Raw genomic sequence first — 24,296 nt, forward strand, 5'->3', positions numbered from 1 at the left:
TGCTAAAGAACCTCATAGGTTTCTACTCTAATCGTGTGCACATTTAAAAGATTTCTTCACCTTTTTGGTTAGTTACATCACTTAATCTATTATGTTATAGTATGGAAATACCATAATGTACAGGAAAATGAACTGGCTGCTGGAAGTTTTATTCTCCATGTGCTTTTATTGCGAACTATTAACAGTAAAACAGTGATGCTGGTGCATTTTTATTCTTCTACCCTACAAGGCACAGAGCCAGGAACGGACTGCACCTCTTACTATGAGGGTATACACATGGGCTTGCTTTTCTCTTATTTACTAAGCTTGACCATGGAAAAACAGTCTTCATGTTTTCAGCAATCAAAGAGGTAAGTATGTATAAACGATTTTCCCTCACCTTCTCTTTATAAACATTCCTTCACTATCCCACTGTAAGTCTACCTCTATTTTCAATACTCAAACCGAAAGAATAGCAAGGTTAAGGATCTTAGAAAGTGTCAGAACTGAGATAACAAAAGTCACTTTCTTATTTAAAAGGGTCTTAGCACATATAGCTTCAAGTCTGAATTATAGAGCAACAGTAATATTTGTTTCCACAGATACTTAATGGAAGCTCCTTGTTTCTCACTACTTAAACATGAAAATATTTGTTAGACTGCAAGTTTGAATGCTTCGCTACTGTTTGAAATGGACAATCAGTGTACACAGGGTATTAAACACTTCTGCAAATGTAATCCAACAGTTCATTGTATGTGAAATGATCAATGCACCTCATAAAGAGATGCAGCTCCTCTCTGCACTGAAATCTCAGTGTATCTCTTGGCTTGATTTTCTGTCTCCTATGACAGAAATAATTTATTACAATAATATCGTATGATTTCTTATCTTAAGAAGGAAGAACAACAAGCTTACTCCTCATAAGAAGTACAGATGGATAGACAAATAGTTCTACAGATGAACAATTGGGCTCAGGGGCTCTAAGGAGAAATTGCCTGAAGCAGTGCTTGGGTATGCACTGAACAACAGATTCAGCCTCCATGCTCACCTTACAGAAACTGCCAACCTAATTTAGTTTTGCTGGTTACAACCATACTGTGAAGACAGTTTGCTTATCTGTAAGACTACTGTAATGAAAAATAGTGGTGACAAGTCTCTTTCCCTTGGACTGCTTGTGTGGGAAGCTATTTCTATCAGTACACACTGTATTTTTGTGAGAAACGTCAACATCTCTACAAAGCAAGATATGGCTTAATGAAATATATCTATATATGCACATATTGTCTTGGACTGTATTATACGTAGAGATCTCTGGGAAACACAGTGCTAATGATAAGGCGTTATTGTGTATAACTGGCCAGAACCATCAGCTTCTTCCTTCACTACTGTACTTGCCATCTCCCCATTCCTTCTTTTCTAGCGAAAGACTTGCTTTTGATGGCTGCAGCCTAGCTCTGGCTATGACAGTCTGCAAATTGAAACTTGCATGAGATAAAAACTCCACTCATGCAGACAACCCCTCCAGGTTGTACTTCTCTTTAATCTGCATGCTTATAAGCCATAGAGCTGCAAAGTCCTATACCCCTTCCAAAAGCGACCCTTGGGCAAATGGTGAGGCCACAGTAAAAAGGCAGCTTTCCCTCACACTCATGGATAGCTTGTTAAATATTCATCAGTCTCTTCCAGAATTTTCTGTTCCACACTATTGCTTTTGAGAAGGGAAAGATCAACTACAGAAACACAAATAAATCATTCTCGTCTGCCTTCTGGATTGCAAGCCCCACAGTGTGGTGAGCAAACTATGCCCTATTCCTATCTCCTTTTCAGTGCAGAGTAAATACAAGGCGTATCTGACTGTTTTGTGCACAGAAATAGTCTCTAGCTTCCTTTAAGTGGTACTTCAAACACCAGTCAGCTGACCTGTCAGGAATGGGGATCAAGTGCTATTCAGACTAAACTTAGTAATGTCAGGAAGAGTGGTCTTCCACTATCTGCTCCCAGCAAAATATCTTGTGTTGTATACCCTAGCAGCCTGTTATTCAAGTGTCATTTCATAAGACACAACAGTTTTCAACCGAGCAAGGCTGACTCAACAAGAGTTAACTTGAGCAAATACTGCAGAGAAGACAATCCTGTAGTAAATAATCATACAGAATAAAAAAATGTTCTCCAGACAACAGGATTAAACTTACAAATTACTGCTCATTACAGGCTATAACTCAGGATCTCTCCCCCCTCTTCTGTTTCAGCACAATCTTACATGAGAATATGGCATTCTGGATCCTGCTTCAGAACATAAATATCCTAAAGTACATCTCTGCTTACTATCACCTGCAGTCAATCCACTGTTTTCCGCATGTTCATCCATCATTTAATTTCAATTACCTTTTAATGGTCTCTCTATGCAGAACAAGAAAATTACACTGCAGCAAAAGAAAAACAAAAGCCTACTTGAACATAAATAATTATTTAACGAAGAAAGAAGAAAGTATATCCAGCAGCAGCAAAAGCAGCTCTAGACAGTCTTGCTCAGTAGATGTAAGAGAAAATAAACTAGATTTTGAGAAAACTAACTATGCTTTCACTTCATTTAGCACTGGAGAACCATCCACAATACATGACAGCAATAAAAAACAGAGAAGGGAGTAAGCCAGTTTACTACTGAGTAAATAAAGCAAACAACTCCCTGATTTAATTTACGAAAAAACACAGGGAACTATAAATTCTGTATCTGAAACACTGAATTGAGGCAGGATGTTCTCTCTTGCCCTCAGGATTCCTATCAGCAGTACAGAGTTTCAAGTTAAGTCCCTTCTCCATAACGTTTAATGCGGTCACATTCCACTTCCTTGTCCAACTCATAACAGTGTGGAGGAAAAATGTTGTTAACTTTGCAAGTACACAGTATTAAAGAAGGAGAAATAACTTTCTCCCGTCAATGTCTCAGAGTTACATCTTGCATTTTCCAGGTCTAAGAACTACTCTATTCTTTGAGTAAAACACCACCTTCAAATGCTTGGATCCATCTTATTACAAATGCTCATTCTCAAAGAAACCCCTTTGTGTCTCTTTACTAACTATGGTAAAAGCTTTAATAAGAATGAAATGTAAATCCAAAAAGTGATGAGGAAATCTTTATAAATGGAGCATCAAAGGGACAGTAGAATGCAGCAACTGATCGAGAGACAGCAGCATCTTGCCTTGACAGTCTTGAACAAATCCTACTCAAAACGAGAGTGGGAAGATAACACAGCAGAATAGAAGGATGTTACAGGATAGATGAATGAATGAAGGGGGGGGGGGGGAAGGCACGTACTGATATCTGAGCTCAGATGCCATAATCTCAATAGGGTACTGAGTGAAAAAAATGTTAGCAAAACAGTGGGGATTCTGAAGGGATATTTTGGGTGTCTTTCAGTGACATCCTAAAGTGATGGCTCTATCGGGACAGAGTCCTCCTGCCACTGAAGTAAATGGGGGTGACATTAGGCCAATAAGAGAGGAAAGAATGGAAGCAAGAAAGAAGCAATGACAAATTCAGGCTTTGTCACTGTGGGGTGCGTATTTAACCACCATAACTTATACTCTTGTAAGTGAATGCAACAGAAAGACTGACAAACACAGATTTCCAGTAAATTATATGATCAGTTGAGTGGGGGAGGCAGCATCCATAGCTCTTCGTTAATAAGAGAGTGGAAAGATTCTAGATTAGTACTTCGAAAGCTAAAAGACAGCCATCATACGTAAAATACAGTCCAAACAAGACTAGTCAGACAAAAAGCACATCAAAAGCTATTAGGATACTCTCCCCCAACATTCTTTTTGTATTCCAAAAGTTTTAAAGGCATTGAAAACTCCAGTAAAGTAAAACTCATGCTCCCTGTATACAGCATTTATTTCTAAATCCGAGGGCGCGAGCTGTAATCAGTGTTACTCTGCAGGTGACAAATTAAGGTTAGAAAGATAATAAAAGTAATTCTTTACACTAGAGGTGCAGAGCCAGCTACATTTAAGGCCAGGAAGGCTGAAATGAATACATTTCCTGGAGAGGGAATTTGTTGTGAATACTGACTGCTGGGGAGACACACGTACAAAGCTTTGTACCTATTATGTTGTAAAATTTATCCTGCAAGGGTGTAGATTCTTGCCTAAAGGCTACCTGTTCAGGCCCAGATCAAGCAAATTATTTTACGCAAGTTTTAGCTCATGTAGGTAAGTAATCCTGTAGTTGCCATTTATTTGCAAAGAGAATACAAATCGTACTAGACTTTCTTCCCTTGAAAATAAATTCTTTTAAACCTTTAAGTGAAGCAAAATAGCAAAATCTAATTCTATTTTTCCATACAAATTAAATCTGATACAATTTCCAAGCATATATAAATATGATTTCCAGCTACTTCTTATGTGGTATTTAAAGTCAAACCGTTTATCCCCTCGGTACAACAGATAATCCTGTTAAAAAAGCTAAGGTTTGAAACCTTGGATCTTGTACTTTATACAATGCTAAAACTAGGTCTGAAAATAAGGCAAGTTTCCAAACTAAACTAAAAGAATCAAATATACTTAAAGGGAAATTCATCAGATACTTAAAACTCTGATTTGTTTCCCCTAAAATAAAGCAGAAGGCTCAAAAGAACAAGAAATGAGTGCACTGTTTAGAGCACTTTGTATTGAATGAAACTGTATTTTCTTACTCATCTTCTCTAATTATTTACTTGCATTCTGTGAATCTCTAATGGTATAATTACTATGTAATAATTATTGAATCTTTGAGCAAAGCTGTAAACCAAAGATTCATTAGTCATACATATACAGAATGAATGTTCCTTTCTATGACAGTTATTCTACAGCTACTTCTGAATCTTTCTTCCTCCTAAATGTTTAAGAAAAACACAAACTGAAGTACTCCTAAAAAAATATATCCTTACCCAAGCTATGTTTTATATTCAAGAAGAAGAAAATGTAACATTTACACTTCAGTTCCTCGGTGATTCTAGTACTCAAATTCTTCCTTCAGTGTTAACGGAGCAAATCAACCAATTTATTATACAGTTTAATTGACCTCCCTCATGCATCCCACTGAAAGAAAACATCCAAATGTCTCTGCCAGTAGTTAAGAAGCAGAAACCAACTCCTAGGTGTTTATCCCCAACCACTGCAATGCCTTTGTGCTAAGGAATACACAGCTAATGGCTGCAGGAAGGTGCTAATTACTTTGTATTAACTTTTGAAGATACACTTATGATTAATCTATCTATACACAGTATGTGGGGAGGTGAATGCAAACACACTCTGTGGCACGCCAATCGATAGCATCCAATTCCCTATCTGATGGCTGTTTGTTAGAACACCAGACCATTCTGCATATACAAGCAGAGTCAGTAACACTGCCAACAAACATCTCTGAACCCAAAATTATGGAAGTTCTGCTTTTAACAGGGAAGTTTTATGCAAGAACCCTACTACTACTGTGTATTTTCAGGTAAGCAATGAGCTCTCTCTCAGACCCGCACAAACACGTACAAATTACATATGCTGACCACATAGCTGTTTGTGATCTGTGATGATACATGAATGACAGCAAAGATGGATAAACATGATGTGCACAACTCAGGACAAACAGACAATGATCATCATCAGAACTAGGGACGCATGCAAGTTTAGAAACTCTGAATATAATCCTACATCTAAACACTGTAACTCTTTCACTGCATGCTGGTACAGCCTTTGATAAAACCCCTCAAAGTTCTTTTCTTTCTTACTAGATGATTATATACGCAGAACAGGACAATGCCAGACTGTATTTTTCCACCCCTACTGCCTTCATATTGTTCTTACACATCCTCACTATAGCTACTTGTACAAGACAATGAATTTTTACAGACCAATTCACAGACCCTGAAACTCTTCAATTATTTATACTACCAAAGAAATGACCTTAAACTGTACTCCCGCAGTGAAACACTTGGGTATTTTATAAAGTCTATATATGCGTATCTACTAGTTTCTCTGGTAACAAAAAGATAAATCCATAAAAGGAACAAGATGAAAGAAAGAAAAAACAAACCTAATTTATTTTAATGACATTACTGAGACTGAAATCCTCAGTGTAGGGAAATTCCTGGAAAAGACTGACTCCGTTGCTTCACTGAATAACATCTCTGCTTTTTCTTTTGTAGAATATTTTTTGGTGCAGACAAGATAAAACTCACATGTTAGATTCACTTTTCTTCTTTGGTGCTTCAGGTCACAGTTGGAGTTAGGAAGCCTTTCAGGTATTAATGTACGGCAATTACTACCCACTGCCAGAAGTTACCAAAGATGTGGAGTTCTTAGGTAGTGTGGAATTCAGAAATGTGACCTGAAAAGTGAATCCGAACAAACTCCCAGCTATTCTGTTTCAATAAATCACTTATCAGAGCAGAGCTTTTTTCACACAATCTTATTAAAAAAAATCTCCATAACAGCATTCAACACAATGTGCCATGCTGCTACTGATGCTCTTCCAGCTTATTGCACACACAGGCTATAAACGTCTTGGATCCTTGGAACAAACCTCCCCCTCCTTCTCTTATATGCTGATATCAGAAAAAGAGAAGGATTACTGACTTATTAAGACTGCAAATTCATTTCATGTCTTTTTTCCCCATACAGCTGTTTCTTTTTAAGGTTCTTCAATAAGGAGTAACCTCAGAGAAACCTTACACACTGTGTAGGTTCTAAAAAAGTTTAATGGATAGGGATTAGGTGTGCAGAGTTGGACAGACGCAGAGCTCCCATTTGAGGAAATCTGGTGTCACCCTCTCACATGTCTTTGAAAGCATCCAGCTTTCCTATAGGCAAATAATCAGGACAGAACAATGCATGACATTTCAGTGTGCAGACTACTGCACAGTGAACATACACTGTTCAAAAGCCAAATAATTAGGCTTTATCTAGTAATGATACTGTGGGTAATATGAATTTACACAAACTGCTCTTTCATGAGGCTTTTAATTCCTACGTATTCGTGAAAAATAGGACATAAACTGCTACAAGTCTAATAAACCCCAAGTTAGCCAGTTCTTTAAGTAGTCTGCTGAAAACTGAGACCAAAAAGCCATATGATAGCACTCTGTATAATTTATTTGGGTTTCCTACTACCTCAAGAGGAATGGGTACAATTTATTTATTCTGCTGTCTAGTATGAATTGGCCAGGGCAAGACTGACCAGAAGAGCAACTGTAGTCATTTGTTAGAATTAGTAACTCAAGGCAAGAAAACTAAGGCTAGAGGTTTGGCTCAAACTAAAAGGCAATACTTCCTTCTCTTGCCTAAAGGGAAAGACAAAATTGTCAGGAAAAGGGTAAAAATAAAGAGATGACAACATACCCTTTTGAAAAGCACTCGCAATAAAGCAAGTTAGTATCATACCAGGAGCTGTGTACCAAAACAGAAGGGAAGATGCATAGCTACGTGCCCTGGCTTTGCCCTCAGGTTAGTAAGAGAACGTATTTCATCTCCTGTTTGCCTGCCTGAGAGTGATGTCTCATAAGCTTCCGAATGAAGATGAATTAGAGAAGGGTCCTGAGTCTATGAGTTTGTGTTCCAACAATTTCTATTCTTCTGTTCTCCTGTGCTTGCTGCAGTCAAAGCTCGCCAGTTCTGTCCCTTCACCAAATCATGTGGTTTTCCTGTATGTATTTGTGTGCGTCTACACACAACATCCATAGTTCACCAAAAGAAGCAATCTACATCTCAATTTAAACCTAGTCCCAGTACGTAACATAAGCCACCAAACCATCACATAAGGCTTTATTAATCAAATCCACTGGGAAGTAAACCTCATGTATTTACACCGACACTGGACAAGGCTTTCTCTCACTTGCTTTGAAACCTGGATAAGGGAAGGAACAGTTATCACAACAAGTACATTTCCCTATCTCTCAGCCTCAGGGACCTGTATTTGCAGATTTTCAGTCACACATCTGAAAAGGTGATGTTTAATAGACAGGGTTGCAGCTGGCAGAATGATGGTGGTTGGTTGTTTTTCAGGGTTTTTTCCCCAGAATTGAAAAATGTTACATTACATTTAAATTGTTGTGAAGATTAAAATCCATAAGTCTTGTGTAATAAAAGCTAATTTAGCAAGAACTTTCCCCTTTAATTTATGTCTACTGTGAAACTTTCAAAAGCCTCTTAACAAAATTGTTTTGAGCAGTACCACTATAATACATACTTATATCAATAGAAATCAAATTCTCAGAGATCACAGGTATAGAATCACAGAATGGTTTGGGTTGGAGGGACCTTAAAACTCATCCAGTTCCAAGCCCCTGCCACGGGCAGGGACACCTTCCACTAGAGCAGGTTGCTCCAAGCCCCTGTGTCCAACCTGGCCTTGAACACTGCCAGGGATGGGGCAGCCACAGCTTCTCTGGGCACCCTGTGCCAGCGCCTCAGCACCCTCACAGAGAACAACTTCCTCCTTATACCTAACCTAAATCTCCTCTGTTTAAGTTTGAACCCATTGCCCCTTGTCCTATCACTACAGCCCCTGATTATTTAAAAGATTAGTTTGAAAGTTCATAAACCCTCTTAAATATATCCAACAAATCAGTTTGATTGTCAGTTATAGGAATCAAGAATATACAATTTTATTTGACTTGTAACTGCAAGCACACCAGCACAATACTTACTGCAGGAATTAGTAACACACGAGCTTTATGTGCAATACAGACAAAGCTGTGAAAACTGTACACGTTACCATTCCATGCTATACACTAAAGAATTCTACTTTTCACTCTCCTAAAGGAAATTCAGACATTCAGATTTTAACTGATAGAAAAGTACCTCTAGAGCAACTTCCCCTCATCTGATTCATTTCTACGATGCATCTTCTAAGATTCATTTTTGGTTTGTTGCTGGTTCCTGCCACAGGAATCTCACCATATCCTAAATGAATCCTTCCTAACTAAGGAGGACCGTAAGAAACAACCTCTCTGAACATGATCAGATAAAACGCTTCATTTGACACAAAGTAAACAAAACCCTATTTTAGCAGAAAAGGGATTCCAGAAAAATAATCAGATAAACTGCAACACAAAGGATACAGCTGCATAATAATACTTTTGATATAAGGCAGAGAACATTATTTCTCCAGGGAGATGTGATTAAGAAGGAAGAAAAAAAATGAAAGAAAGTAAGCACAGACAGCATGAGGCTGGACTGAAAAGGCTTTAAGGTGCTTTAAGGGAGGAAGATGGAACAAAGCTCAAATCTGTACAGGACAGGGTACAATTTGTAGCAAGACAATAAACAAATAAATGCTAAACCACACTATTATCAGGATTGAAAAGGTCCTCACAGCATCTATCCATATTCCCTCAAAGGCAGAACTTTAGATGTTGCTCATTCATCCCTGGCTACCAAAGACAAGAACTTTCAGTATTTTCTGTTAACTTTGGGGATATTTTTTGCTTTGAATTCAAACCACAGATGTATGCTTTGGAAGAAAGCTGTCAAAATGCAACTCCTTAATTCATTACATACTGCAGAGAGAAAAAAACACACTCAACATTTGAAATGTCCATATGGTAAAAGGTTCTTCTAGTCTAATCCTGTGAAGCTGAATGAATTGAATTCAAATGGAGAAAATTAGGTTCATTTGGTGTTCATGTGGCTTTTTCTTTTTGAGTAATGTTCTTGGACAGTGAGGAATTTTCTGCCTGATTTCTAACACTGAGAACCTTCACACCCCCACTCCCAAAAGCACAAAACACATTGTGGCACCATTTGGAGACTGTGGAGGTACAGCTAGTTTCTTTCACCCTAAGATCACTTATGGAAAGGACTGCAACAGAGCCACATTCAGCTAGAGGCTCCTAGTAATCTTTTGACCATTTGGAAATTCTGGCAACAGTGTGGAAAAAACCCTCAGATGATCTTTTATTCCAAAGGAGATTTTTGTTTAGTTATTAGCATCATGCAACTCAGAAGCACCAGTCTGCTGAAAAGCTCTTTGGAATAGAAATCATCTCTTCCTTTACATTTTAGTATGACTGGAGCCTAGGGGGAAAAAAAAGGGATCAGCAATCAAGAGAATGCAAAGGCGTATTTCACAGCCTGAATAAACATACTGTAAATGACACCAAATTCAACAGTATTTATTTCTTTAAACTATTCAAGAAAATGAGAGTTTCTCAGTGAAAAAGACGTTTAACTGTCTCAGCTACTCTGTATAGACTGTAACAGAGACTAAAGTCCTAAAAAAAAAAAATAAAAATAAAAGAATCCAACCCATCCAAGCCTTTGGGCATAGCAAAGGTCATACAGACCCACTCAGAAGCATAAACAGGCATGTAAGGCAGTACATGCATTACTATTTACAGCACCAAGTCTGCCATATGTACCCATGAAAGAAAACAAATAACAACAAGAAATGCAGCAACAGGCTTGCAAATGGCAAGGCAATATTTCTTTTCTTTCAGGCATATGAATTCAGTGTATAGGACATTCACAGGCTTTATGTGGAGCTAGTACTACTGGCACTGCACCTTGTAAAGAGAGATTACTAGCTACTAGAGAGTCTACTACTGCAGACCAGAAACAACAATAGTTTATGTGTGTTCTTACATAAGGTCTGCTATTTTCCCCTCACTGGGGAAATCAAGCATATGTGATCTCCCATCTAGATGTGATCTTTGTATCAAGCAGGTGCACAGCAGATCACTTAGCTAAGTGCCTATTTACTTTGCTCTCTCGTTTTCAAATTGTAGGTTCTTCATGAAGTATTTGAGGGTTGCTTTTCTGTCCTCCTGTAATTTATGAAGAAAAACCCTGCTAGATTAATGCCATAGATACAGAGGTCTAAGACCAAATTCTGTATACAGATTTTCTATACTTGGGTCTTTGTTTATTAGTAATGACAAGATTCAAGGAATGTATCTAGATTACAAACACCCTTTGGTTAGATTTTTCCTATCTGAACAAGGCTGTGTTTATTACAGAGCAAAGCATTTAATGAGCTGCAGGAAAGAGAGAACATTTTTCAGAAGGTGTTCTGCAAAGTTGACAGAGGGATTTTCCAAAGCAATCAGCTGCACTGAGTGTAAGAGATCTTAAGAGATCGGAAAGTGGAAGGAGGTATCCCTTTCTATTAGAAATGTTTCCCCTCCTCACCCTTCCCACGAACACTAGGCAGTATACCAAAGACCAGAAAAAACATAGACCAGATAACACAAATGCAAAGCTAGTAGAAGAGACCTCAAGATTCCAATATGTATTCACCTTAATGAAGATAAGGTGCTTTCTGTACCTTATAAAAATCAAGAAAATTCAGTTCCAGGATTTTCTGAAGCTAAACTATTCCTGGCTAAACTAATTCGCTATTATGAATATTGAAGATATTGATATAGCCATAAAACACTAACAGTTTGCTACCACTGACAGTATAGCTTAAAAACTGATAAATTCATTGGCATCTGAACACCCTAATTAATTTCCGGTATCCCCCCCCAACATTAACAGCTGAGCTATCTGAAAAGGGAGGGAATTTTTCCTTTTTATCTTGTAAGATACTAGTGCAACCGAGGAACAGAAATAGTCCCCATTAACCTCGTATCCCTGGCCCACTTTGTGAAATTCTTGAGTTTAATGACTAATGTTAGAAGTGAAAGAATATAAGTAGTATGATCATGATGCTTCCAATTCTGCTTTCTGAATGTCCTGCACTACATCCATGTATCTGAGCTTTCTGTGATGATGGAAAGACAGAGCAGAAGGTACTCTCATACCTCAGCCCAGAAGAATGATATGTGCCTCCATTTTCTCATGCAATGCATCCTGTTGCTATTCACCACAGATAGGTCATCTGTGTAGTATATAGCATGTTAAAGACCATGAAAGCAAGAACAGAAGCTATTCTTCATACATTTTGCACATGTAATTTGGAAAGCTAAAAGTTAAGAGAGCTGGACATGAGGCAAGATATTATAAACAGATTCCTCTGGGGAATTTTTCTCTTCCAACAGCTTTCTTGTCTGTGGTTTATGCATCCTGCCATTAAGTGCTGCACAACTGGACACTCCATATACTTTTTCTGCTATCCTAGCTCTTACAATTCCCTTCCTACAATCAACTGAAAGGCCATCTAGTTCTGAAACATTTAAAGAAGAGCCTCTGAATTTGGGATTTCTCTGTTAATGGACAAACAAGCTGAAACATCTTTCCCAAGTTGAAGTGGAATTCACCTATACTGTGATGTTAAGCTAGATTAGGTAAAACATAACAAAGTTATAAAAAGCAATCTCTGTCCAGTCATTTTGGGTTCTCCCACAAGAACCAATCAGCCCATTGTCCTGCCATGCTGCAGGCTACATTAGGTATCTGAAATCCATTTACCCTGTCATCTTTTTTGAGACTTCATAGAGACAAAATATCACAAAGCTGTTAAAAGTGCTATTTGGTGTTGATGTGGGGTTTCTTTTGCGTCATTTAGCAGTGCTGATTATAGACTCACAAACAGAAATGGCACTAGTTGTATCTGGAAAAATTTTGCTTTCACCTTTTTCTCAATCACTCTTTTTTTCTATTATCATATATGAAGCTGGAGCATCCATAAGCTAGTCTGCTGGGCCTCAAGGTATTATTTCTATTTCCCTACCTGTAAGACAACTTCACACAGTTGAAGGTAAGAGAAAACCAAACTCCATTAGAGAAAATATTGGATATTATTACACTTCAAGTAACTTTTAGAGCCTGACATTTATGATAGGGCAAAATTAAGGAATTTTCTTCTTTGTATTTCTGAGGAATTGCTATTGTACACTTTGGTGTTAAACTTCAAGAAAGCCCAACTGATGGGTACCATTTCTCCCTTGATCTGCGCCTCAGATTACCAGTGGTGAGTAGGCAAAAATTTACAAAAATGAAGATGGTGTGAAAAAAGAGATTTTGTTCGGTGAATCATCAGTGCTACGAAAAGATAATACTGATGTGCATGAGGGCACTCCTCATTTCTACAAGATGAAAAATGGTTGTTCAGCAGCTTCCATGATATTTCTGTCTTCTTGCTCTGGTTACAGATGCTGCTTGGAGACAACTTTGATTTTACAGCAAGGTCTACATTAATTTAGTAAGTTTATAAAAATAAACTTTTGCCATTACTAAATGCTAGGCACCTTAGCATCCAGGCAAGATTCCTGACACAATCAAACTGACATGTAGTTGCTTCACTGATATATATCTCAGCCTGGAAGAATAACACGTTCTTTGATTTTTCTCATGTAATATCATCTTGCAGTTATTTACTGCAGCTTGGTTATCTCTGTAGCATGTAGCAGTAAGCAGCTTATGGATTTAGTCCATTAAAAATATGTCTGATCTTCTGTATTAAACAAGGAGATACAGATTTAAAATCTGGAGCTAGAAATGCAAACTAAATCATGCATTTCAGCTAAATTAAAAGGTGAGCACCTTGTCTAGGTTATCTAGGTCCTGTAAATTTGTAGGGTTCCAAAGCACGCTTAACATGTAATCCTCACTTGTTCTGACAGACCTCAAACACCGAAAGTTCTGTAGTGTCCACTTACTATTTGCTTTGTTTAATTTTGCTCTAATAGAAGTCAATCAGCATTTTTCCAGTTGTTGTCAGTGTAGCAAGGGCAAGACTTCCAATCATTTGCCTTAGGGAAATCTATTCCATGTACTTATACATCATGGGGTTAAATCTTAGATGCCCCAACACACATGCACTTCAAACTTGAGTTACTGTATGGGCACTAACAGTAGGATGCACCATAAATGAGTGATGTGGGAATTGAATTACAACTAGAAACAAACAAGGTCACTAATGAACTGAGATAGAAAACACAATTGCTGGCTCCTTTTCAAGCTTATAGGATTATTCAAATGGATATTTTTCAAGACCAGAGAGGGAGATTGGTGTGATAATGATTTCATTGTTTATGCGAAAGTTGTTAGAAATTTCACAGATAATATCCTGAACACAGGAAATTAGACACTGTGTCCATTCTGTGATCTAGCATTTATCACAGCAAGAGACCCAGAAGCTGTCACTGAGGTCACAATTATACATACAAATGTGAAGAGACAACCACCTGCACACAAAGAACCACCACACATGAAAATCTATTGCAAATGCATCAAAACCACAATGACATGTTAATCCATGTGTAAGAAAATGACTTGGATGCCCAGAAGTCGTCTCTGCCACCAAGGGGAACTGCAAATGGTGTCCTCATGGCATTTGTTTCTGTAAAAAGAAAAATCCGAGGGGACCAAGCCACGTGCTCTCTAACAGGACAAGTTCAGGATGGGGAAGCAATTATATAAGCAGAAATGTTTTGACAGATTTGTACCATTTCTCTATGTCCTGAAGCAGTGAAATTGAAAAATCCCCCTCTGAATTATTTTTTTGCCAGATCTACTGGGTAGCAGGCGGCTATGGAAACATGTATGAATGACCTTCAGGCTTAGATGAGACGATGGGTAGACAGACATAATGCAGAGGAGGTAGCTGTTCCCCAGCCTAACCCTAATAACTAAATAGAAAATAAATACAGATTTGCTCCTTCTCATTTTTTAGTATGAGCCTGCTTAAAAAGAGATAAATGATCAGAGCTCTCCACTGAGATCAGAACTTCACATTCCATTATGCAATAGCTTTCCAAGACAGTGTATTCCAATGTGCCCTTTCGAAGGGAAACATATGACACTGGCTTCCAGGAAGTGGGAAGAGTTCTCAAAGAAAGCAGAGGAGAGGGGATATATCCCAACTACCTTCCTTTGCTATGGACAAACATGAACGAACTTTTAATTTCCTCTGTGAATCAAAAGACTGAGCCATCTGGTCTGGTCAAGCATGTCACAAACCCCACTTTGTTTTTAATATGAAATGCTTCTACACACAGTACAGATCTGTCCTCTCATCCTTTGCACCATGGGGCCTACTTGAAGACTTTTATTCATGAAGTCCACCAATATTTAACGTGAGTAGCAATGTGGCCATTGCTTTCGTAACATACTCTTCAACAGGACAGAGATACTTCTGAAGCTCTAGGAGCACCTAGAAGGCAAACAGAATGGGCAAACAAGCCTTTGCCATTTTCTATTTACAGTGCCATGAAATAAATACCTTGATAAATAGACGACCAAGTAAAGCAGGGTTTACTGCAGAAAAAACAGAGAGAAAGCATAAAAGAATCTATTCTTTAAACTTGAATTTAATATTCTTGCTTACTAATTTCTTCTAGGTGTTCTCCCTTACCATAAAGGCAAAAGTTGGGGATTCAGAACACATCAGCATTTGGCCTGTACTCTGTATCACATCATCAGGAATCTAAACTACCAATAGTAAGGTGATCCTAAACCCATTACATTACTACTTGAAATAGTGTTACCTATTTCATTAGACTAGCAGTTCCAAACATTGCTCACTTTCAAAACTCATTGACTCCATTTCATCTAAGCAATACAGGCACCACTGAAAACCTAGTGCTATTGTATGTTTTATACTAAGGTAATAGAGTCCAAATCTAGATGTAAGCAGTTGAACGGAAAAATTATTATTTTTTTTCTTTAACACAAACCCCAAACCTCCAAAACAAAACAAACCCAACCCACTGAAAACAGCTGTTGGTTTTTTTAATTATTATTATTTTTTAAACTAAGTGATCTGATTTACTGTTTTGTTATTTCAAAATAATTTTCGCCAAGTGATTTTTTTCGGGTCAAGAGATACAAAGTAAAAATTCATTCATTATTTACAAACCAACCTGAGTATTATAAAAAAAGAGTAGAATTCTGTAAGGAGACTATTTTGAAACCCTTATAAAACGTGATATTTAGAAGTTGGTACTGAAGTATATTAAATTATTTGCCACTTAACTAACTTAACTAAACTCAAGATTACATATTTCCATTTCAGCAAAGTTAAATTCTTGGTACATTTAAGGTTATGTTTACTATGTTATGTTAAACGTCCATGTTCAACCTTCAAAGCTGATATTACACTTAGATTTAAATCCTTGAAAATAGTTTACAGAAGAAACTTTGGCAGACCTTGAACAACAGCATCTCAATTCCTTCACAATGCAACCTGGCTGCTATTGATTTAAAGCTGCTATGTATTCTTCTTAGCTCTGCCTCTTCCTTGGAGTTTCTGTATTATCCCCATTAATTAAACTGGTTTTCAGCTAGTGCAATGACAGCTGAGCAGCACCGTCAGAATACTTAGCTACTCTGCCCTTGTTATTGGTTAGTTTCCATGACTGCTAATGATCAAGTTCTGCACCGGTGGATACACTGGCATCACTACAGCATGACTCGTATTGTTGCTTTCAGTGCATCCACATAATGCCTTCAACTGCCATGGAGCAATACACTAAGGTGCTCACATGAATGTTATTCTCAGTGAAGTTCAGCTTACAAAGGTGCTTTTGTTATTCTGACATTTGAACACATTTTAAATGTTCATAATGGGTTCTAGATACCAGGCTTATAATACAAAGATTGCTTACAATTCCAAGGCACAGTCATTGGAGACAGAGATTACTGTCTGCTGTGTTCACTAACAAGACAGATCGTCTTCCCATAGCAGTGCACAGACCATGAACCAAGAAACTGACTGGAGCTTACCTAAGTGCAACTTACTCTATTTGACTGAGTCTGTTATGTCTGTCTTCAATGTAGAAAGATAGCTTTAATGCTTCCCAGCTTGTGCAGTTTGAAGACTTGCCTCTTAAAATAACAGTTTAGAATTAACTGATGTTAACAGTGATGCTGATGCTTGAATGTGACATCAACAATTGCTGATAAAGGCTATTTCCAAACAATTTTTCTAGTGATATCTACAAAGAGAATGCACTTTTGAGTACAGGAGTGTAGTAGTTTTGTGTAAGCAACACCGCAGAGTACTGGGTACCACTGGCTACACCAAATCATATGCATGAATTCAAGCAGATATTCAAACAGAGGAATCAAACTGCTGCACAGTTAATCAGCATTTGTGTCAAATACAGTAGGTGACAGTCAGCAGTACAGTATTCAAAACAGATCAGTTAGATACTTTATTTTATTTGATGCTAGAGAAAACATTACCACTCAGTAGAGCACTTTGCCAAATGTTTCTTTTCATTCATGATAAGGATACCAAGATACAGAAAATAAAACGCAGTTTTTAATCCAGACCAGAAAAGAGAACTGAGGAACAATACTGTTGTATGGTTTTGTGTTACAGGACTCAGTTCAGTACCTTTAAAGTAATGTGAAGTAGAAACACTACTGCTGCACTATATTTATGAGACTATGTCAGCATTTGGATTATTATCATCTGCCAACTCACCAAAACTCTATAAACATGCTTCAACTGGACATACCAATTAGTGGTGTCTGATGGCCAGTTCAAATGTTATCTGACTTTTCAGGCTTATGGGCACGTGGAATCTTTTCTCATTAAGAACGTGGAAGTTACCTGAAGTTTCTGTCATCATGAATCCTTCTCCAGTTCTTCCTACTACTGTGATAACGCAGAATCCTGCCCAAAATACTAGTGCTACTTTCTATGTTTTCTTTATTTTATTTTTTAAATTCTGGAGTCATTCTACATTTCCAAATAGCAAGTGCAGCCAAGTGCATTCTGTGATGATTAAATGTTTTCTTTCAGTAAGCCATGCACAAGTTCACCTGATGCTAGGTGACAGCTTATGGTGTACAAAGGACTTTTTCCTAAAATCACTTGGGAAGTGAAGTCAACTTAGGTTACGACTGCCTCCCACTGAACCATGCTTCTTGACCAGAATGTACTGTACACATTCCTGGTGGAGGCAAAGCTTTTGCTTAGGCATGCACTTTCATCTGAATTCTCTTTCAGGATCACCTGTGACCAGCTCAAGTTCAACAACGTATTTAAGAGGTGAGGTTCAGTTGCAATTCAGGAGGAAGTAACAACCTTTTTGAACCAGTTCTCAATTCAAGGCTCTGCTCAAGAGAGTTAAAGTTACAGGCTGGGTTATAGTTCAGCTGAAGCAAGATAAGATTAAGAAAAACAGGTTTTAGCTGGGTTCAGTTTGCCTCTTGTAGCTCACCTCCTGACGGGGTCTGAATTTTGTGCTTTCCAATGGAGATCCCAACTGTAACACACCATCATAAAGAACTCTAAACATCTGAGACTGATCCAGTGCTGTGGTTGGTTGTATTTGGTTTTGCTCTGCTACTATACTATTTTACACTTAGAATAAACAAAGTATACTTGTATACTTAAAATTTATGCACTTCTCCCCAGTCTGGTGATCCTATATTCTCAGGCCTTAGAGAGATTAGGAACCTTAAATAGAAATGACCTTTTCATTGACTGACTTACTAGGAAGCTCTTGCCTAAAAACGCTGTACACTTGCAGTTAGACACATACTAACACTTTTTGAGGAAATTAAGATGTTTACTGTAACAGAGCTCTTCGTACATGGAGGAGGATGACATTCAGCAAACCAGCTTCATGAAAGAAAGAACTGGTAAACTGAAGACTCCCAAAATAGTAATCCTAAGAATTATTTCTCTGTGGTTCTTCAGAACCACATTATCTCTAGGTAGTTAACAGAAATGCCTTTATCAACAAGAGGGACACTAGAGACTAACAACTAGGAAACACCCCTACGCCCCTCAATTTAACTAATTATATCTGGACAAACATGATGTTTCAGATTATCATTTTCAGTTGTTGGTTGGTGGCAACACCTATGATCACTTTAGATACCTGTTCCAAAAACAAGACTTATTTTTGCCAGCCCTTCCCTCTTTTGTGTGAAGCATCACACCTGGTATGTCATCTATTTTATTATAGCTCACACACACACATGAACTGTCTGCCAGCACAATTTAACACTACACAAGATGTAAGCAAAAAGCCTACACTTTTGAGATAAAGAACATAGCATGTTCTTTATATGTAAAATGCTCAAAAATGTAAAATGCTGAAAACAAAGGAAACTGAAATTCCCTCTGGTTATCTTAATTGATGGACTTTCCCCCCCATGATTGCTTTATATCCCCACCAGGATACTTTCCGTATCAAATTAAAGAAACTTTGTAGAGTTTCTTTTCCAATTTAGTACAAATTCGCTTTGATGAAATAAAGCTACTAAACTACACTCCACTCTACATGCTTTACCTTTGTACAAGATTTTTTTAAAAATACAAATGTCTATTAGATGTCTAGAAAAAGAAATCAAGGAGAAAAATAAAAACAAGATGACACGTCAGAAATCTACACTTCTTAAATGTTTGAAAAAGCTTTTTTCTTTAAATACACCAGAAGCGTTCACACGGCTAGGGAAGCTGATCCTTAAGAGTTCTGGTATGTTTATGGTAAGTTTTATTCAACAGCCCACATCATTCACATAAACCCACACATTTTAATTCTGGAGATAATGTTGGTAAATTTAACCCTACTGAGAAATACTTTGTGACAGTCATAGTTTTAGAATCATTAGCGTACAGAACACAGAGCTTATACCTAGCAAAACCTCTAGGATCTGACAAAGATCTGGAAAAACCTAAATTTATGTTGAGTTTCAACTAAAAAGTAGTTGTCCATATAACCTTAGTAGCCACAACCACACAGGACTTGGAGGCATAGTCTTGTAACCACCTACTCATGTACATGCACAAATGTAATATCAGTACAGATATTACATTTTATTTTCTCCTAGGCTACATTTATATTCAAGGATAGAAATCTCCAAAGCGCCGTTCAAAGGCAATATGCCCATACTGGCCATATTAACTTCTGGTCAGTCTTCTGTCCAAATTAATAAAACATGCACAGATGCTGTCTCTTTTTTTTGCTTTCCTCTGCCCAGATGTCATCACAAGCCAGCCTGCTTTGGCAGGGAATTGCCCACTGCTGTGTTATGCTAAGGATTAGCTTTTATTTGCAATATGCCCATAATTAAAAGGGTCAAACCACCCAGAGAAGAATAAAGGGGTGCATTATGAAAACTTCTGTGGGAGCTGCCTCTCACACACCCTTTCTGATCACAAAGACACATGCCTCTGTCAACCTCAGTGTCACAACTGAACTCAAGGGGGTCCACCTTCTCAAGGTAATAAAGATCACATCAAATAACCTTTATTAGGTCTCAGAATTTAAATTTCAGTGTGAACTTCAACATAAACTCAAGCATTTAAAATCTGACTAATTGCAAAATTCATATCCAACTATCGAGAAATACTCCAAGTTAAAGATTAAAATGCTACAGACTGGAACACAAACTGTGGATATCCCTGATTTCTCCATGCATATGAGGTACTTAATACCTATCTCCACTGTTTAGAAAATGATTAAAAAAAAAAAAGGCCAAGCCCTACATTTAATTTTAAACTTCTGAACAAACCTTGCAATAATTTAAAGTTTATCACTGGAAATTTGGAAAGGTTACTCAATACAAAGAACAGCGCATTTCCCTGTTGTTCAGAGAGTGGAAAAAATAATTCAACATGGCAGTTCCCATTCCTCATCAAGCATTTGTTCAATATGGCCACTAGCAAGAAAGAGGGCAAAGGTTTCCCAGAAAAGCCCTGGAGAAGTCCATGAAAACAGGCAAAGGAGAACAACAGCAAATGGGTTTCTAGGGAAGGAAATAATGGAGGAATCCCTATTATATTACACAGTGCAGTGAATTATAACAGACAGGAGATATATTACACTAAGCAAAGAAAGTTCAGCTCTCTGAACTGCACCGTATGTGTACATGGTATACATGAATATGTGTAAACGTATTGGTTTCTAGCTTACTACTTTATATATTTAGAAAGATTATGCATCTGTTTTCCAAAAACCTGTATGAGCAACAGAACACCCTTTGCAAAGAAAATACACATATGTGCATGTGCTTCTATTGTTCTAAAAGATACACAGTTAGGAAGAGACACATGGGCTAAGTGCATATTTTGACTCCAGAAAGTCTTCGTAAACCACAGGCAGCAGCTTATAAAAGACACGGTTTGGCCATACTGCCATTGCTATGGATATGGTGAAAGCTAATAAAGTAGAAAATAAGAAAGAGGTGAAAGTACCAGTGGAAAACAACAGGGAAAGTTTCTGGCACTTGCATTGCCTAAGCACTCCAAACTACGTTTTAAAATTCGCTATATTTATAGTATGGAACTCATTTAACACAAAGTGAAGTACAAGGTCAGACCATTCCAAATACTAATGATTACAGAAGTTACCACATCCACTAGCTCCATTCTTACGCCAGGTAGCAAACCTTAAAAGTCAGCATTCCAGATGTACACATTAGATTGTTTCACACCTCTCTGTCCCATCACCTCCAAAATACTCTGCATGTGAGGGAAAAAAATGAAGATCACAGAGAACTCAAAAATATAACCCCAAACCCACTAACACACACAACTGTAACAAACCTCTGAAAACTGCGACCAAAACCTATGTAATGTGAGGTGAGCAGAGGAGAGTACTCCACAGAAGACTGTATGAGGCTGTATCCAACAGCACTATCATATTATTACTGTTAGCATTACTACAGTCTTCCTCTCATCTTCTGTGGAAAACCAAGAGGAGAAGTAGACCTTGCAACCTCCTGCAAACACGTGGGTTCAGTAAAAGCTCTCTGAACATCTGTGCTTTCATCTCTGCCAATATTAGCAACAAATGGAAAAAAAAAAAGCCAAGTCCTGATCACATTACATCCTGCTGACTTCCATGGAAAAAAGCTACTAGGAAGGGTGAAGGCAGCACGAGATACCACAGTGACAGCAGCACTGCACTAAGCCTCCCACAAGTCATAACTACGAAAAAGAACAAATTTTCATTTTAAAGCTGAGAAATACATGCTATCCAAAGATACTGAATACTGAATTGAATACTACAAGCCAGTGTAGATTTTATTAGCAACACCTGATTAACATCCAAGCCCTAGGAATGTGGATACTTCTCACAAATGGGATTAGATGAAGGCAGTCTAAGAATACAGATTGTGTTTTATTTTACTTCAGTATCAAATTCTTATCCCTCCCCCTCCTCACCCCACCCAAGATCTCTGGAACAAAACTTTATGTATGATTTATATAAGAAATATAGAAAATATCTATGAAATATACACATAAATTTATAAATTGCACCTATATATGCAATTGCACACACACACACACACATATACAATGCACTCTGAAAGCTCAATTTCTAAATCAAAAGTACCAAGAGACAAATCTTTGACAAAAGTTACTTTCCAAGTAGATTCTTTGGAATCGGTACACTTCCAGAAGTCATCAATAATATCTTATTATATCTTCCCCTTTCAACTTGCTACTAGGGTCACTACAATCATCTCATTTCCACAAAAACTAGAGAACCAAACCGCAGTTATTTCAAGCCTGGCTACTTGTGCACTGTAAAGTATTATCCCTAAATATGCAGAGACCATCCATAAAAATCTCATTCCAAAGATTAAAAACCAAAAGTACTTAAGACCTAAGTATTGAGGTTAAAATGTTTAAATATAAATATAGAAATGCATACTTAAAAAAAATCATAGACAAGTTGTTCTAATTTTTTTGTAAGTAAATGTTAGACTATCAACAAACGAAAAGCATCTTTCTCTATCCATCACAGTCACAATATTGAAAATCTCAAGTGATTTATACTGTTTCAGCACAAATACTATGTAATAAAAGATAAATTTCATGCATGTATTAAACCAAGGTTATGACCTTACAAACGCTTCCTATAAATAAGTAGCACTTGCAAAAGCAATTTGGAATTTAAAATCATGGTTTGATTACGTGCATATCTCTTTTCTTGGAAGCAAAATCATTTTACCAATCCTGCAGGAACAGACTGTTTTGGACAGGAGGGAGAAGTTATATACTAGCACTGCTTTGGGAGCTTCAGATTTCTGCCCAGCACTGCAATGTGTCACACCATCATACTAAGCTACATAGTACAAATTCAGAACACCGTATCACACTACGTTATATTTGTACTGATATACTCTCAGAGACTTACTGAAGCAACACTGGATTCTCCATCCTTATAGGGAAGAGCACTACTTCCAGGCCAGGAAGAAAGGGGACAATCCAGTATTCCCATGGTATTTAGAAAAAAGATGACTCTCTTTTCTGTACCACTCCGCATTCTCAGATGGAACCAGAACAGGGTACGGGGAGCACCAAGCCCCTTTGTAATCAGTGCTCTGCTTCTAATGTGTCTGAGTTCAAGAGGTGACAAAAGTACTACCAAAGTTTGTGTCACTAGACACAAACTTGCCCATCCCGGTATGGGCAAGTCTTCAGAGATCTTCTGTTTCAGCTTCTAGGGGGATATGGAATACCACTACTTGAACAATGCTCCTAGTGAATACTTTTGTTCATAGCAAATTCTTCACTCCCAGCACTAAGTCTTACAAGTAATGAACTATACTATTGTGTTGATTACTTATAAGTAATGAAGTAATGAATCATAAATAATGAACTATACTACTGTGAAAGCTGCACTTGTGGCAGTGTTCAAGGCCAGGCTGGATGGGGCTTTGGGCAATCTGGTCTAGCGGAAGGTGCCCATGGCAGGGCACTGGAACTAGATGAGCTTCGAAGTCCCAAACCAGTCTGTGATTCTATACCAAGCAGCATACATACAGAATACCTGAATTTCACACCTAAAACCTCCCTATTGTTTTTAAAATCTTGCCAGGCAAGATTCAAGGAAACCATACAACCTCACCATCACTTCACTGCACAAGGCTTTATATATTTTTATATACGGTACATTGCACACTTGTGGAGTGAACAACAGGCCCCAGGAGACCGCCTGTATTACACAGCTTAAGGCATCATGTCAAAAAAGCTCATAATACAATTTATACCCACCTTATTCCAGCACATACTTGTTCCACAGTGCAAAAAGGCTGTGTCTCCACCGAGAGAAGCAAGGATTTGCAAAAGTTAAAGTGGAGTTTCAGAACCTTTGTTTCTTGTTTTGACTGCAGTTGACCTTTAAAGACAACTCCCTGTCAAGTTTTGCCACACTTGAAAGATATACAATTTTAAGTCCTAACGACTGGTACATAAAACGGTTTAAACACCATTTAATTAATAGGAATGGACTTCATTTCATTACTGCCATGAAACTGCCTCTGCTGCAACACTACCGTAACATTTCAAGTTCTGTGGGTTTCTTTCCCCCCAGCAATGTGGAAGAATAATGGACGGAACAAGAGGGGCAGCAAAAGAGTACTTAAGCAATGAACATTCTTCAGAGCCATCGATCCAATAAAATATAACAGCTGCCAAAGGACGTGAC

At 37.8% G+C, this 24,296-nt stretch overlaps 1 protein-coding gene across 2 annotated transcripts in view; it reads right to left on the reverse strand.

Annotated features, from left to right (window-relative positions):
* The window catches only part of CLSTN2 (calsyntenin 2), a 200,232-nt gene that overhangs the window by 114,695 nt on the left and 61,241 nt on the right, over positions 1 to 24,296 (reverse strand). The window lies entirely within an intron of this gene.

This window comes from Strigops habroptila, chromosome 8 (assembly GCF_004027225.2).
Source record: "Strigops habroptila isolate Jane chromosome 8, bStrHab1.2.pri, whole genome shotgun sequence".
Classification (NCBI taxonomy): Eukaryota; Metazoa; Chordata; class Aves; order Psittaciformes; family Psittacidae; genus Strigops; species Strigops habroptila.